The 18717-nt window shown below is 39.4% G+C and overlaps 1 long non-coding RNA gene across 1 annotated transcript; it reads right to left on the reverse strand.

Annotated features, from left to right (window-relative positions):
- Window positions 1-644: 644 nt before the first annotated feature.
- Window positions 645-17946, reverse strand: LOC125752332 (uncharacterized). The gene is made up of 3 exons (XR_007401563.1): window positions 17043-17946; window positions 3324-3433; window positions 645-1282 (listed from the first exon to the last, which is right to left on the reverse strand). It is a non-coding gene; the product is annotated as an uncharacterized LOC125752332 (long non-coding RNA).
- Window positions 17947-18717: the final 771 nt, after the last annotated feature.

The following is an 18717-nucleotide window of genomic DNA, read 5'->3' on the forward strand; positions in this document are numbered from 1 at the left end:
CTCTGAAGTTTTTAAATTTTTTGTTGTTGGAATATACATGCTGTTCTAAAATTTACATAGAATTGCAAAGAACCTAGGATAGCCAAAGAAATTTTGCAGAAGTAAATTGAGAGATTTACACTGTCAGATTTTGAGAACTTCTAAAAAGCTACAATTATTAACACAGTGTATATTGGTACAAGAATAGAGAGACTAATGGAACAGAAGAGAGTCCATACAACCATAGTCACTGATTTATGATAAAAGTGCCGATTCAGAGGAGAGAAGATGTTTTAAATAAAATATTGGGTATCAAGGTGTTAAAAAATAAAACTGGAGGGGCACACGAGTGGCACAGTCAGTTAAGTGTCTTACTCTTGGTTTCACCTCAGGTCATGATCTCAGGGTCATGGAATCGAGCCCCACATGGGGCTCTGTGCTCAGTGCAGTCTGCTTGTCCCTTTTTCTCTGCTCTTTACCCTGCTTTTTAAAAAAATTTATTTTATTATTATTATTTTTAATAAATTTATTTTTTATTGGTGTTCAATTTACCAACATACAGAATAACACCCAGTACTCATCCTGTCAAGTGCCCCCCCCCCAGTGCCCGTCACCCATTCACCCCAACCCCACCCCCGCCCTCCTCCCCTTCTACCACCCCTAGTTTGTTTCCCAGAGTTAGGAGTCTTTATGTTCTGTCTCCCTTTCTGATAATTCCTACACATTTCTTCTCCCTTCCCTTATATTCCCTTTCACTATTATTTATATTCCCCAAATGAATGAGAACATACAATGTTTTGTCCTTCTCCGATTGACTTACTTCACTCAGCATAATACCCTCCAGTTCCATCCACGTTGAAGCAAATGGTGGGTATTTGTCATCTCTAATGGCTGAGTAATATTCCGTTGTATACATAAACCACATCTTCTTTATCCATTCATCTTTCTATGGACACCGAGGCTCCTTCCACAGTTTGGCTATTGTGGCCATTGCTGCTAGAAACATCGCGGTGCAGGTGTCCCGGCGTTTCATTGCATCTGTATCTTTGGGGTAAATCCCCAGCAGTGCAATTGCTGGGTCCTAGGGCAGATCTATCTTTAACTCTTTGAGGAACCTCCACACAGTTTTCCAGAGTGGCTGCACCATTTCACATTCCCACCACAGTGCAAGAGGGTTCCCTTTTCTCCACATCCTCTCCAACATTTGTGGTTTCCTGCCTTGTTAATTTTCCCCATTCTCACTGGTGTGAGGTGGTATCTCATTGTGGTTTTGATCTCTCTTTCCTCGTCTCTATCTCTATATCTGAAATAAATAAATAAATAATAATAAATAAATAAATAAATAAATAAATAAATAAATAAATAAATAAAACTTGACTATACCTCATATAATACCCCCAAATTAGTTACAGATGTGATGCATACCAAATATGATGGTAAAACTTCCAGAAAAAGATAAAGGTATATTCATACCTTGGGGCAGTAGATATTTTTTTTAAACAGACACAAGAAATTGAAAAGGCAAACCACAGTCTGGGATAAGGTTTTTGTAATTCTGTGCATGTTTTGTTAGGTTTTGTTTTGTTTTTTTCTGACAGAAGACTCATACCTAGAATACATTAAAAATTCTAACAAATTAATAACAAAAGGACAAATACTCATTTTAAGTATGACAAAAACAGTTGAACGGGCCCTTTATACAGATCATTCATCAGGAAAGTGCAAATTGAAACTATAGTGAGTTACCACCACATATTTATCAGAATTGCTTTAATTTTAAAAAGACAAACAATACCAAGTATTGATAAGTTTGGGAAGTAAATGGAACTCTATATATTGCTAGTTAGAGTATGAGTAAGTTCAATTACTTTTCAGAAACTGTTGTAACTACCTAGAGCAAAATGTTTGCCTACACTGTAACCCGGAAGCCCTATTCCTAGATATATACACAAGAGAGATGAAATATACTAAAAGGCATGTACAAAAATATTCATAACCACCTTGATTCATAAAAACTGAATACTGGAAAAATTCAAATGCCCATTAGCATGAATATGAATCAATAAATTATAGCCTAATCATACAACGGAACACCACTCAGCAATAAAAACCAACTGCTGATATATGCAACAACATGGATTAAATTCACAACTGTTACGTGAAATGAAAGAAGTCAGATGGAAAAGAATACATACAATATGATTACATTTGTAACGTTCGAGGACAGGAAGACCAAATCTATAATCACAGAAGTCAGAACAGTGGTTATAGCAGAAGATACAGTTGTGAAGGGACACAAGGGAATCTTTTTAAGTGATGGAGGGGCACCTGGGTGACTCAGTCAGTGGAGCATCTGACTCTTGATCTCAGTTCAAGTCTTTTTTTTTTTTTAATTTATTTTTTATTGGTGTTCAATTTACTAACATACAGAATAACACCCAGTGCCCGTCACCCATTCACTCCCACCCCCCGCCCTCCTCCCCTTCTACCACCCCTAGTTCGTTTCCCAGAGTTAGCAGTCTTTACGTTCTGTCTTCCTTTCTGATATTTCCCACACATTTCTTCTCCCGTCCCTTATATTCCCTTTCACTATTATTTATATTCCCCAAATGAATGAGAACATATAATGTTTGTCCTTCTCCGACTGACTTAATCTTAGGGTCATGAGTTCGAGCCCCACATTGGGCTCCATGCTGGGAATGGAGCCTACTTTAAAAATTAAGTAACATGAAGTGATAGAAATATTCTTTGCCTTGATATGAGTGGTGATTACATAGATGTGTACAAGTATGCATATATAGAAGCAATTAATTAGTTGAACACTTAAGATTTGAGCCCTTTTTGGATGTTACTGATGTATTTTTTACTTCAATTTAAAATGTAAAAAAATCGTAAATGACTATATGTCGCATTCCCCAGAACTGCCTCTCCCCTTCTCCTCTCTCTCTTTCTCTCTTGCTCTCGCTCTCAATCTCTCTGTTCCACCCTGCCTCCCTCCCTCTCCAACTTCCTCTCTTGGATGGTACATCAAACCTGAGAGAAGTCAAGGAAATCCACATGGACAAATTTGGATTTAAGTAGGCTATTTTAACCATCAACATGAAGACAGCAAAATCAAGTTGAGACTTGAATTGCCTGCTTTGGTTATCTGTAACCAAAAGGCTCACTGGATAATTGCCCCAAATCCCACTTCACTTTATGTTATGTGTTTTACTGGTTTCTGGTTTGAATACTAAGGAGGGTTTTGCAGCAGAAGATGAGAATAACTTCCCAGTAATAGTGGCTTTCAGTCATCATATTCACGGGATACCATAAAGATTATAGCATCAGTCCAGTCTACTCACAGTAAGCAGTGTGGACTCCAGGCTGATCACGTAGCCCTCTGGGTCTCTCTCAACCTTCGCTTGAAACATGAAGGGACTGGACCATGTGCTCGTAGATATCTTGTTCTGTTCTAATGAAATACAAATAGTCTCTATTCTTCCTTGTAACTAATATTTACTCAACGTCTGCTGTAAATGAGGTGTGTCATATGAGGGATTCGAATTCAGGAGTTCAGTTCTACTTCATTACCTAATCCTATGACTTCGTGTAAAAGGAAAAAATAAAACAACATTAGTCATTTGATGTAAGGATTATCTCCCCACACCCTAGCAATAGGGAGATATAGGAATCAAGGGTTCAACAGATAATAGTAGCAGTGATATCTTGCTTTTTTTAGAGGAGAAAACAGCTCCAAAGACATGGACTGGCAGGTTTTTAAGTGTTCAGCTAAGTATCTTGGGTCTTTCTACTTCCTTCTTCTCACAGAGAGCACAAGGGCAACACTATACCTGTGTGTGTGTGTGCACATGCATGTGCACATGTGGATATATACACATATGTGTAAGGGTGTTTACATATATAGTGAATGTGCATAGGTACATATTTGATTTTATATGCAAGTATGTTCATTTGTGCATGTGTTTCTCAGTGATTGCATATAAGGATGCAGATATGTGTGAATTGTGTTTGCATGTGTGAGTATGTGCGTAGGAGTGTGTGTGGGGGTACAAAAAAGCTGCCCCAGGCTTCATCTTATTCTAAAAGCTGAGTAATAACATAAAAAACATGAGTCAGAAAGGTGAAGGGTTAACTGTTTACTGAATACAAAATTCATTCAGAAAACTGTGCTTTGTAACTGGTAAAAGGAAGTATTGACCAGTTTCTCGTAAAGTTACAATAGCCAGACTTGCAAAGGAAACCCCTCCTAGCTTGGAATTTTAGAGTGTTTCCTAGAGTTTGAAAGGTGTCCAATAAATGACAGGGCATTTAAACGAGAAGGGGATGGAGTGGGGAAACCTGATGTTTGGAGCATGAACTCATCTTCCTTTCCATCCATTACCCCTTTCCCCATCTCCCATAAATAATTTTAATAGAAAACTAATGGATTTATGCTTAATATCTTCTCCCTTACTTTTTGCACTTCTTTTTTTTGTCTCGTCCTATCTTCTAGTGAGGATCAGTGTATAGTATAGGAGAAAGCCATAACCCTGAATTCCAGTTCCTCTTCCTTTCACTAAATAATCTGTTTCCTCATCTGTCAAGTGAGTATAATAATGATGATCTCATAAGTGGCTGCTGTGCATCAGATGAGCATAAGCTTATAGTCTCTAAGCTCTGTAGGAATAGGGAACACTCCTGGTTTGTTCATCTTTGTCTATTTTTTAAAAGATTTTATTTATTCATGAGAGACACAGAGATAGGCAGAGACACAGGCAGAGGGAGAAGCAGGCTCCGTGCAGGGAGCTCGATGTGGGACTCGATCCCAGGACCCTGGGGTCATACCCTGAGCCGAAGGCAGATGCTCAACTGCTGAGCCATTTAGGCGTCCCGTTATTTAGTACTCAGTACAGTGCTTGGCACATGATAAGTCCATCAAAATATTTGTTGAATGACTGAATGTATAAAAAGATGGCATTTTTAAAAATGCATCATTAAGAGCTATTATAAAGTCATTGGTGGTAGTGATGAAGGAGAGGTAGTAGGGAGGGATTTCTCTAATTTGTATTCTATGAGTAATTCAAAAGAAAGCAGAAAGCAGGAAGGACATAGCATGTGTGGGAAGCAGAAACTGGAGACAACAAGACAGACTGAGCCAGCTCATGCTCACAGAGGTGGATCTCCTTTATTGTCTGCCCTCCCTGGCTCCAAGTCCTTCATCTATCTGTAGGTCAGATCTCTCACAAATACAAATCCCTTAATTGACCAACAGGGGGTGCTCCTCTTATGAGTTTGGCACTGACATTGATCGCTGTGATCTGACCAGCAAGGTGGAGAAAATAAAGACTTTGCAAATCAGGCGTAACCAGGTTCATTTTCCTATTCCCATATATACGTAGACCCTATTATTAATAGGATTTATTTATACAGGAAAAAAAACCCTGCAATATCAGTCACTTAGAATTTCGCTGAAATAAAAAACACAGAGGAACGTAGAACTAATGACTCCCACCATGTTTCAATGAGCCTTCCCACAGGACAGAAGTAGGGGTGGCTACCCAGGTGAGTACCTAAAATACTCAACATTCTTCCAAATGATTTATCTAAATTTAGGGGAGCAAGCCGCACACACATCCTCTTTCCAACCCCAAGCCCTACACTGTTTGGATTCCAACAGTCATCCACATCTTGCTTGAACTAATTGCCATTATTACTGTACAGTTTTCTCCTGGCGTAGGGGTCAGTTTACAGTTTCCTTAAGTGACCTCATTTCAGCTAAGCCTCAGACATTCCTTCCCCAGTAAGTAGTCGTCAGGCTTGTTTAGGAGCTCAAGGCTCAGGAATATGCGGGACAGAAGCCTTTAGCTTCTGAAGCTCACCAGTACAGTGACTGCTTTATCATAATAATGAAGAAACTGCATCAGTTTCTTCCTCTGTTGTAAACACCAAGCAGAGGCTTGAAGGCCCTTTGTCTCATTTAGTTCCCACCACAGTTCTTTGTGACAGAGACTCTCATTAGACCCATTTTCAACATGAGGAACTAAGGGCAAAATGGTTCTGTAACTTGTCTAGAATAGTGTGGTTACTAATGAGAGGTTCAAAATTCATAGTCAAGCAGTCTGACTCTTGAATCGCAAGCCAATTCTGTACTGGAAGAGAAATGAATGAAATAGGTCAGGCCCATATAATGGCTACAGAAGTTCAGGGAGATTTCCTGGTGCGGGATCATTCCTGCTGGGTCTTGAAAAACAAATGGAAGCATGCAGTTAAGGAAGAGAAGTGAAGGCATTCTGGGAGGAAGAGAGCATTTTCAAAAACATCTGAGAATTATGAAAGATCCTATTATACTTACATCACTTTTATCATGATGCCAAGGTCATTGGTGAATGCCTTCCTCCTCCCAGTGGGGTTGCGTGATGGTGAAGGGACATGGGTGGAAATGAGGCTAAAAGAGTCTAAACTTTTTCAATTAAAACTTGAATGGCCATCATCTCAATGCCCAAGAGAACCTCAATCTTGGAGCATGCTTTGGATTTTAGAAAACCCAGTTATTTGGAGTTGAAAATGTGAATAAGTTGGGGGATTACTCATATCAGTTCAGGGCTTCCAAGGTCATACAGCAAATGTTGTGTGGCTCAGGTATGGCCTTAGAAACTGTGTCTAAAGTCAGCGCAATGTGTTTTCAGCATGAGTAACAGAATTGCCATGCTTAAGATGAAACAGTAGATCAGAATGTGTAAGTTCCAGGGCAGTAGTCAGAGGGTTGGAGGAAGATAGGTAACCTTTTCCTCCCCTTTTCCAACTGTCTGCATTTAACCAGAAATGCGATGCCTTCACCAGTTTGCCATGCCCTGTGCAATGGGAAGGAAGATATGGTCTTCCCATTCCCATTGCCACAGGATCTGGGGAAACAAATCCTGGGCATACAGAGCTGTGGACGGGAAAGGCATCCAGCAGAACATATTTATTTGGAAGAAGATAATTTAAGCAATCCAACAGAAGGGATGTTTAAGATCCCCTTTCCTTTTCTCCACGAAGTTTATGTAGCCATCAACTTTCTCCCTGGCTACGTTCTGTACTTACAAAGAAATAAACTGTAGGTGACTCTTTGGGGGTTTTTATTTGCTTTCTTATTCTTTTGAAAGTATACAACCCAATGATTTGATATCCATAGCCATTGTAAAATGATTATGTCTGTCACTTCACACAGTTAATATAGGCGCCTCTCTTTTTCCTTTGGTGAGAATGCTTAAGACCTACTCTCACCAACTTTCAAGTGTACACATTATTAACTATCGTCACCATGCTGTACATACAGTAGATCCTCAGAACGTGTTCTTCTTGGAACTGAAAATGTCCTATATCACCCACATGACACTTTGAAAAAAGTCTCTGCCTACAAGGGATGGTGCCTGAATTTGGCTGGGAAATTGTGGCAACAATGAAAGACATGTGGGTGTCCTCACCTCTGCTGTCTCAAAATGTCCAGCTCTCAGGTTGAATGTTTTCCCCCATGAAAACCCCATTAAAAACAGAAACCAGAACTATGAACTACAAGAAAAAGATCTATTTGAATTTTTCTTCCGGTGAACTGCCTTTTTAGCTATTTTAGTACATTTTCTTGGTGGCTGAAGCATAGCAAACAGAATTGTGTTTCTTTCCCACAGACATCATATTTCTTTGAACAATACATGGAATGGCATGCATTGCAGGGCATTTAACACACAACATCAAAGCCACTGGAGGGAACATAGGTTGGGGAGACGGAAGAGGCAGGGGTACCATCCCACTCGGGATTCTATTTCTCAGAGGTCATCAGGTGGCATCAGGTGATATGTGAGAGTTTCGTGGAGGAGAGAGAGGCTTTTCTCCCCATATTGACTGCCATCCCTGCATCCCACTAATTCTGGAAGTCAAGTGAGCAAGATCGTCAGTGCTGAAAGCTGAGCAAATATTATGGATAAATCATGGAAATGCAGAGTTGAGAGCCAGACAGAAGGTCAAGAAGATATCTGAGTCAGCCCTCTGACTAGTAGCAGGTGATGGGTTATTATGCTGGTTTTGAAAACCAGGCAACTGGAGCCCCGAAGTGTTTAGGCATCCTATTCTCGTCTGAAGGTCAGCCGCTGTGGGAAATGATTCTCTCCATTATCACACGAACCTCCTCAATGTAAAATCAGCATTGTAGCCAAATCTATAGCTATGGAAAGCACAAGATTTTCCCTCTGCACAACACACCCTTGAAGGATGTACTCAAAATGTGGAACAGGTCATCACCCCTGGGGGTTCGCTTTGGGACTTCCTAATACTCATAGCAACGTAAGCAGAACTGCCTCACTTTGCATAGCTGAATTCGGTCCTGAGGAAATCATAGCAAATGTTACGTTCTCTTTTGTAGCCAGGTATTTTTAAATATTCTTTTTTTACACATTGTAAAAATAATACGTGTCTCTTGTGAAAATAAAAGATAAATATAACAGAGCTTTATTCAAAAACACAATTCTGCAATTGCAAAAATCATTATTAACGTTTCGGCATCCAGCAAGAGTCAGCAAACTCTCTAAGAACCAGATGATAAATATTGAGGTTGTGAGGAGTGATGGTCTTTATATCACAACAACTCAATTCCACCATTGTAGCGCAGAAGCAGCTGTAGACAATACATGCAGAATGAGTGTGGCTGGATTTCAGTTATTTATAAGAACAGGCAGCAGCATAGATTTGGCCCATGAGCCATAACTTGCCAACCCCTGGCATACAGAATTTGGAATTTTTCTAAGCACGCCATATCATGTATACAACTATGCATCCTGCTATTTTCACTTGCTATTATAACATAAATACTTTCTCACGTTACTGAACATTCTTATTAAATAAGCACTAAGCTGTTGCATATTATTCATTTTGTGAATATACCAAAATTTGCTTGACATTGGATACTTAGATGTTTTACAGTTTTCTGACTGTTTTATATACTGTGATGAACGTGTGTGTTTGTATTAGAGTTTTGCCTGCATTTCAGATTGTTTCCATAGGACAGGTTTCGGAAAAGGAATGTCTTAAATACTCTTAGAAAATATTCCCAATATTCCTTTTTTTTTTTTTTTTTTGGTCTCAAAAGGCTTCACCAATTTACTTCCAGAACTGTGTATGGAATTCCTCATTTCTCCATAACCACACCAATTTGTAAATCTTGCTAATTTTCAAAGAGCCAGAACATTTTAGGTAAGTGAAGAACTGTACAAACATGGTACTCAGGTCACAGACTCCTCATTCTTCACTCACACAGATGACTCCACCAGAAGGGAATTATGCTAAAGGATCAGGGGCCTACCTCTTCCTCCTTTCCCGCACCCTCTAAATCCACCCCCCTCTTCGGCTCTAGGCAGACTGCAGAGAATGGAATCTATTATCTTTCTGCATGTTCCTTCCCTCTTCCTGTCCATCTCACATCTGGACTGAATACAAATCCCCTGGTTTCCTGTTTCTCTACTCATGAAAGTTCCCAAATGTCAATTCCAAATTAACTCTTTTTTTTGCTTTTTTTTTTTTTTTTGCTTCATCTCAAATCCTTTACTGACATCTTCTTATTGTCTCAAAATGGGTTGTAATGAGCTCTGCCTTTTTAAGACTCCCTATTCAGTCATTCTTGGTTAGTTGCCTTCATTGGGGCAGACTGTTCACATGAACATGTAAAGAGGCTTTGTGGGCAATAAGGAGTAGTGAGGTGTGTGATGCAGGTATATAAATTCAAAATCTTTCAACAACGGGCCAGCCCAAGGAGTTCTCCAGGGTATTGACTGGATCAAGCCCATAGGGTCTTCTACGTGCAATCTAGGTCTACCTAATTAGCCTCATCTACCATCTGCATTTCTCCCACATACTTGGCTACAGTCAGATACGTGGGCTTTGAATTTTGACTATGAAACTGATTATGACCAAAGAAAAAGTCATTTAACCTCCATAAGCCTTTATTTCTTCATCTGTAAAGCAGGGATAATAATATCTTTATCATGGAGTTAGGATAATAATATCTTGATAATAATGACTGGTTGTGAGGAGTAAATATGAGTCTGTATTCTTTTTTTTTTTTAAGATTTTATTCATTTATTCATGAGAGACACAGAGAGAGGCAGAGACATAGGCAGAGGGAGAAGCAGACTCCCTGCAGGGAGCCCAATGTGGGACTCAATCTCAGGACCCCGGGATCATGTCCTGAGCCGAAGGCAGACGCTCAACTGCTGAGCCACCCAGGTGTCCCTGAGTCCATATTCTTATAACTCTACCTGTCCATTCTCTTTTATCCTCACTGCCACTGACTTAACTTCTGGTCAAAACTACTGCACTGCAAGTCTGACAGTGTCTTTCCGTGCTAGCCAGGCACACAGGCTTTCACAGTCTGCCCTTGCCCCACTTTCCATGGCTTCTTGTCATCCCCACCTGTTCTGGAAACGCAGACTCTCACCAAATTCAACTGCCCCTGTACAATTTTAGCAAAGCTAATCTTTGACTCATCGGTATCTTTTTTCTTTCTTCTCAAAGGTCCTTTCCTTGCAAACATTCTTGATTAAGAAAAGCTCAGATTTCACCTGTCTGATATTACCTCTCTCTCAACATACTACTTCCCTCAACAGGAGGCCCATCGTCCTTTACATTTGATGGCACTGGAACACTTCAGTATCTTGACAAATATTTATTGAGCACCTAGTACATGCCAGGAACTGTACTAACTACCAACAGAATACAACCAGGAGCAACACAGACCTTTGTTCTCACACCTCTTACAATAGCTTCTGCATTTTGATCATTGCATTTTTTGGAAGTCAGGAGCCTCCCTTCCAGGCTGGGAGCTCCATGAGGAAAAGGGTGATGGTCCATTTGTCAATTAGCCCTGTGCTGGGCAGAGTGTAGCTGCTAAGGGGATGGGTATTTATGGAATGACTGAATATTTTGTTGCCAACGGGAAGCAGTGACCTTCTTGAGAACAGGACAGTGTCTGATTCACCTCTGTATCCCCCACAAGCAGCCAGCACAGAGCCTGGCACCATAAATCCTAAGTAAATGAATATCAGAGGAAATGAATAACTGACACCATATTGCCTTTGACCTCCCTTTCCTTAACTCTCACCAAAGAAAGCAAAACCCAGCAAAAAAAGCAGGGAGGAAAACTGGATCCCAAACTTGAATATCCCCATAAATAATACTCTTTTTATTTACAGGAAGATATGAGCTTCCCAAGTTATAAAAGTTGATATGCTATAACCATCATCACTCCGTAATGGCAAATTACATGTTCATCCTTTATTGGCTGAGGAAGCTGGGGTGAGGGATTGATCACCTCTGAGCCTTTTCCATAAGATGGAGGAGATAATAAAGCATCCACAAATGGGTTGAGGGATAATTAAATTAAATTAAGTAAAATACCTTTAATTACCTATCTCTAAGTACAGAGTAGGTATTCAAGAAGTGTTAGGGTTTTTTTTTTTTTTTTTTACTCTCTATTATTCCAATAATCAAGTGTGACAGCAGAATTTGTTTTCTTGAAAAGTGCCTCCTATTTTTCCTCCAGTCAAATGCACAGATTCTTATTTCAAAAGAGTCATGTGTATCTGCTGGCCCCCAGGGAACTCTGAATTTTCTCAGTGTACAGGGTGATGCTGTAATAAGAGACTACAGGATGATAGCTCATTGTGTTAACTGGTTAAATGTAAAGGATGCTCTGCTTTCAAGGTGCCTAAGTTGAATTCATTCATTCATTCAATGCATATTTATGAAGGACTGGCCATGTGCCAGGCACTGTACTAGGTGTGGTATACAGCAGAAATCAAAGCCTTGCTCTCATGGAGCTGATTACAGAATCAAACAATAAACATATAAAATTTCTATGTAAAATGAGGATAACTGTGATGGGGGGAAATAAGGGGTAATCTGGAGAAGTCTGGATTGGGGAGGCAAAGGTGGAGGGAGAATCTCTGCTTGGCAACCCACAGGGTGAGTGACTGTGACTTGGAGAAGGATCAGCTCTACAACTGTGGGCTCCAGGCAGAATGAAAACATGGGGCCTGCTCTTCAAAATGTCAAGTCAGGAACAGTAGAGCATTAAGTCAAGTGTGGGGCCTTCTAAGTGCAGGGCCCTCATGGTGTGTCTACATAGGTCCTATTCCCATGAGCCAGCCCTGACTTCTGGCAAGCTAGTAGACTTTTCTTTGCCTTGTTTTTTTAAATGGGAAGTGCCTAGGGAATACTGACACATTTGATAAAGGATACTGTTTCTAAAGCTTTTTTGCCCCAAAACAACTTGGATGGAGTTCTTTTTCTAGTTTTCAGGGATCCCTGAAAGGGATAAGCTTGCTGAAGTTCTAACAACCTTCTGGAATGTTATGTAAGAGTGTGTATAAGTGCATATGCATATTTGGTATGTGTGATGTGTGTATAAGTGTGTGGGAGATATATGTGTTTGCACATGCATGCGTGTTCATGTGTGGTGTGTGTGTGACAGAGAGATTACATGTACATGTGTCTGCATGAGTGGTGTGCTTACTGGGAAGTGGGCCCATAGTCTTCATCATACTTTCAAAAAGGTGCATGACCACTGTTAAAGGGTTAGGAATCATTTAACTAAAGAAATGGAATCAGAGATTTCACTTACCTATAGGGAAGCAATGCTATTAATTTCTACCATATGTGTGTCGCCTACTGTATGACATGTTCATATTTCATCTCATCTGAGCCCAGACAAACCAGAAGGCTAGACAGAGCAGGAATCCGAGAGCAATTTTTGTCCCTGATTCTAAAACCCATATTCCTAAATATCCTGGCCATTGGAGGGCATCACTGTTTACCCCTTTGGTCTCAGCTGTGCTCCTGAAAGCAGCAAATAAAGAGTCAAACCACAGTTTGACCTTAAACTATTCAACTCCACTTAATTACCCATTGTCGTGGAAGCACGTAAATACAGGATGTCCCCTCACTCTGCCATTCTGCTTTGCATCATTATCAAAAAGACAAATGTAATTCATGTCCAATTACTCACTCACCGCAAGGTCAGAATATTTATTTTTATCTTACTTGTGATGTTTAGGATTAGTGATATCAGTATTTATTCATGGCTAACCTAAATCAAACATCCTGTTGATATCTATAAAGGGCCATATAGTTATTGTCACAGGTATGCTGAGTCACAAAGCACATACAAAGTTTATGAGTTGACAGGGAAAAGGGTGCAGGGAGGGGAGATAAGTGTGCAAGTGTCTTGTGAAATAGCCACATTGTTTATTTATATTGTCCATTTATTGAACTTGATAGGTGCATGGGAAACCAAAGCCAATTAGAAACAAAATAGTGAAGATTTTTTGAATTTTTATTATTGTTTTCAAAGTTGATGGTGGTGGTGACTTTTTGGTTAAATTCATCAAATGCTCATTTTATTTATTTATTTTAAAGAATTTATTTATTTGAGAGTGAGAGAGCAAAGTGAGTGAGAACACAAGTGGGGGGAGGGGCAGAGGGAGAGGGAGAACCAGGGAGCCTGATGCAGGGCTCGAACCCAGTTCTCTGAGCTGAAGGTAGTAGCTTAACCAAATGAGCCACCAGGTACCCATCAAATGTTCACTTTAGAAATTGTTTTCTCTTTCTAGTGGAATAGAGCCTTGACCAGCTAGAGGAAGACAAAAAAAGTAGTAGAGGTGGGGAAATGCAGGGGGCTAATGTGACTAGGACTAATTTACACTGAGATCCAGAATATCAATAACCACTGTCTGCCCAAGATTCCTGTGGTCCATTAATGAAATTAATTTAAAGTGGCTATATTGAAAGGGAAGACCTGAACACTTAGAAGGAGCAGGATTCAGTTGACCCATTCTTTTTCCCATTCAGATTTGCCCAGTCAAATATATTTTATTGTCTTGGCCACAGTCATAAAAACACATTTGCTCATTTCCTGATCTTCTCATCAATTTTCTTTCTTTGCAGACCTCACTGTTATAGGTTGTGCCTGCTAGTCCCATCTTTCTTTCCTTGCTCTATTTATCTATCTACATTAACAGAATACTTACACACAAATACACACACACACACACACACACACACACTATACATTTTTTTAACCCATTCCATTGTTTTTCTTGGTGTCCTCGAACAGATCAGTAGTCTTGGAATCAGGCTTCCAGATGAAATCCTACTAAGAGTTAGCTGTAAAACTTGGACAAGCATTTTGTCTCTGATCCTCGGTACCCCTGTGTAAAAGGAGGATGTGAAATCAAATGGTTTCTTTGGTCTCTTCCTATTCCATCACTCTATATTTCTATGCTTTTCTGTCTAGTTTCTGTGGGCATACAGTCATTAGAAATGGGGCAGCTGACTCTTGGTTTAATCAGACAAGTCAAACTTGGGGATTTGTGAACAATTTTAGAGTCTCTAATCAACAGTAAATGAAATAGGAGCCATTGATGTGATAGTCTCCATAAAGGTAAAGTTGATGTTTGAATATGTGGAAATATGTTAGGTTTTAGAATATGAAATTTCCATTTCATGGTGGATCAAAAATGGTGGAATAAAGGTAATTTCATAAGATTCATAGTCTGTGGGCTGAGATAGAGGCAGGAAAAACCTGATTTGTCCTGTTCTACTCTGTTCAGTTCACATTCGATGCCACACCAAAAAGGACAGTAAAAGACCAGAAGAGAGATACATTCAGAAGATGGAGACTATATTGAGAGGGGATTGAAAAGATGTCTCAGTGATGGGGAAAAAGAAAGGGGTTCTTTAGTTTAAAAATATTAGTAGCCTTCTAATTTTGGAAATAGCTGTACAAAAGATAAAAGATTTCTGCAGAATATATATATATATATATATATATATATATATATATATATATGTATATATATAAATGAAAAGCCAAGATAGTGCCTAAAAAGTTCAAGAAGACTCAGATTCATGTAAGGAAGCACTTTTTGGGTGGAGCTGTCTGAAATGTGCCATCTCAGCTGGTTGTCAATGTGCCCTCACTGGGGTCATTTAAATCTAGGCCAACCACGGCCACTCCAGGAACATGGGATGGTGAGTATAGTTCAATGGCATCAGCCTGGAGTAGATTTGCCATCCAGGGGACATTTGGCAAAGTCTGGAGATATCTTTGGTTACCCCAAGTCTGGGTGTGAGTGGGATGGTACCACTGGCATTTGGTGAGTAGAAGGCAGGGAATTGCTGAATATCCTATAGTGCACAGGACAGTCCTCCAACAGCAAAGAATTATCTGGTCCAAAGTATGCCAAGCTTGAGAAACCCTAGTCTATAGAATTTGATAAATATGTTTAATTCCTCACACCCCCAGGGCTGAGAGGGGGGTGGAAATGATCAGAAAAATGGTTGTACAGGCAATTGTTTAAAATGGCATTTTAAAAAGAATGTTAATGACATGCAGAGCAATTATGAAAACACATCTACATTGTAAATACAATTTAAAAATATTGGTTTGAGAGTGGTTATCTCTGATTAGTAGGATTGTTCATACTTTGGTTTTCTTTTATTTGTTTGTTTGATTATTTTTCTCTATTTTCCCAGTAGTTATAAAATACAGGTACTACTTTTAAATTTAGTGACAAGAAAAATAAATCTAGTTGAATTCTGAAAGCCTGTTATGCCTCTGAGGACCTAATGGCAAATGGTAATAAGAACAGTAATGGTAACTTCACTTTAGCTGGCAAGTGCATATGGAGATAGGCCAGCTCATTCACTCCCCATCAGAATGTAAATTGTTATAACCCCTTTGGAAGACAATTTGGCAATATTACTACAGAGCCTTAAAAATATTCATAGCCTATGACCCAGCCATTCTACTGGGAAGCTAGCCTAAGGAAATAATCAAAAATAGGCACAAAGATTTATGCACAAAGATGTTCATTTAAGCATGATTTATAATAGTCTAAAATTCAATTTATAATGGCTACAAATTGAAAACCGCCTAAATGAATAGAAATAGATGAATTATTAACTAAATTATAATAAATCCATTTGTTGTAGTCATTGAAAATAATGTTTACAATGACTGTTTGATGATGTGCTTTAACATAATAAGGATTCAGAATACATTAAAAGGATAACTTCCGGGCAGCCCGGGTGGTTCAGCGGTTTAGCGCCGACTTCAGCCCAGGGCCTGATCCTGGAGACCCATGATCGAGTCCCATGTCAGGCTCCCTGCATGGAGCCTGCTTCTCCCACTGCCTGTGTCTCTGCCTCTTTGTCTCTCTGTGTGTCTCTCATGAATAAATAAAATAAGTAAAATCTTTAAAAAATAAAATAAAAAAAGGATAACCTCCAAAATGTGAGTTTATAAAGGAACAAAAGTGTTTGAAAGGAAATATGTTAAAATGTCAACACAAGGTAAACATTTTTAGAATGTAGGATATAAGTGGCTTTTATTTTCTTCCTTTTTAATATTTCTGTGCCATTTCAAAATTGTATACAATGAAAAATGTAACTTACAATCAGATAAAAACACTGGTAAGATTTATCACATGCCACACTTGAGTCCATTAAAGTTGTGCATTTAAGAACCATCATCTCATTTAATGTTGTAACTACTTTCAAGGTAGGTTCATCATGCCCATTTCACAGATAAGAAAGCTGGGACTAATCCTCTTCATCTTCCATGTCTTATCTTACATATTGTTTCCTCTAAGAAGCCCACCTTCACCTTCCAAGTCTAGTTAACTTTTTTTCTGAGATTTTTCTGAGTTTCCCATTGTCTTTGGATTATTTTAGATTTGGGAGGGGGTTTTAGTGGTTTTGTTGTTGTTGTTGTTGTTGTTGTTGTTGTTTTGTATAGACAGTGCCTAGCAAGTATAAAACACAAAATAGGGATCCCTGGGTGGCGCAGCAGTTTAGCGCCTGCCTTTGGCCCAGGGCGCGATCCTGGAGACCCGGAATCGAATCCCACGTCGGGCTCCCGGTGCATGGAGCCTGCTTCTCCCTCTGCCTGTGTCTCTGCCTCTCTCTCTCTCTCTCTCTCTCTGTGACTATCATAAAAAAAAACACAAAATATTTGTGGACTGAATGAATAGATACAGAAATTAATAACTTACCCAAGCTGGTGAGCAGTAGGATTGGCCAGGTTAGCCTAATTTCAAAGTCAATGTCGTCACCGAATGCTCCAGATAGATTGTGGAGAAAACCAAAGTTCATTTCTCAGCACCTTTCCCAAGGCTCAGGACTTATTGTTGAAACAATAGAGTCTGGCTTGGAAGTTATACATTTATCCAGTTCTAAAGGCCTGAGTGCCTTCAAAAGGCAGCGTGGATTTTTCTCTGCAAATCGTGATTTCCCAATGCTTGACATGGCAGCTGGTAATGATTATTGCTCCTGTTTCCCTTTGAAATTTCATGTTTGTTTACTTAACAGGGCATTACTAATCTGGAGGAAGGGAATGGGTGAAGAACCCCATTTGTAAAGAGGATAGCAGGTTAATGAAAAGAAGCAGAGATATGTGTAGGTGATGCTGCTTCTACAAGGCTCTGTTCAACCAGGATGATTTAAGGGCAAACCTTGGCTGGCTGGTCATAATAAGAGCCAGATTATGGAGGGGATTTACGTGGCAATTACCATGGTCCTTGCTAGTGGGTTACAATGTTTTAGGGCTCCCTAGATATTTAAGATTAATGTCTGAATCAGTAATGTTATTGTTGCAAGATCTCAGTATGATGGGGAGCCATTTGAGACAAGAATTTCTATCCCTTATCAGAACATAAAATATCTCATAGTCTGCAAGAATACCAATGCCTATGGCCTGTAGCTGCCCTCAAAACAGGTTAAGCATCTCATTGATTGGGTTTTTTTCCCTGGCAGCTAAAATGCATAAATCAGTCTAGAGCTACTTTTACTCATCCAGGTAATATGATTAAAATGGGAATTAGACATGTTCAGTCATTCAGAGATGAGAGACTAAAATCACCAACCTGAACAAGGCAAATGATTATAGAAAATTTACTATGTAAATGGTAGATCAAGACTGCAATTAAGGACTTTTCCATGTACCACAGAGAGAGCAGATCCACAGAAGTCTCTGCAAACACACTATGCTTTTATCTTAGAGTATTTATTGCCAATGGGATCATAAACCCAAAGGAGTTTGAGGGAATTGATGGGTTAAGTGCTATGTATACACCTGATGAAGATTAATCTGGTGAATCAGCAATTCCCAGAAATCACATTGTGAGACCCTGAAGAGAGCTAATTGATTTCTCTATTGGTATGTTTCCTCAAACTCTGATATCTATGGAAGGGGGAAAGGTACAATAGAGAAGGGGCAAAGTCCAAGCAGTTTCCTCTGAAGAAAGTGGTCAAAATAAGTAATTCTTATTAATAAATCAGTTTGAGATCCAAATCATCCAGTCAATGGGATTAATAGCTTAACTTCTCTTCCCTAGAATCCCACAGATGAATCTTAACACTGTCTCAGCAGAAATGAGATGAAAATATAGGCATGGAGAATATGGTTGCCTCATGGCTTCCAAGTAATCAAATAGAACTTTGGGAGATGCCTTTGAGGATGTGGATGAGACTGATACCAGGGTCAAAGATATGCTATTTGGCCAAAAACACCCCTTCCTCCTCATCTTTGCACATGTGTATGGAGGGGTAACTTAGAGGCATGATTAAAAAAAAAGAGGTTTTAAAAAATCTGCTAGAAGCCAATATCACAAGTCCAGAAGGACAAGACAAAGGCCAATATATAAATGACCTCATGTTAGCCACTCTCTT

The sequence above is a fragment of the Canis lupus genome, chromosome 13, assembly GCF_003254725.2.
Source record: "Canis lupus dingo isolate Sandy chromosome 13, ASM325472v2, whole genome shotgun sequence".
Lineage (NCBI taxonomy): Eukaryota > Metazoa > Chordata > Mammalia > Carnivora > Canidae > Canis > Canis lupus.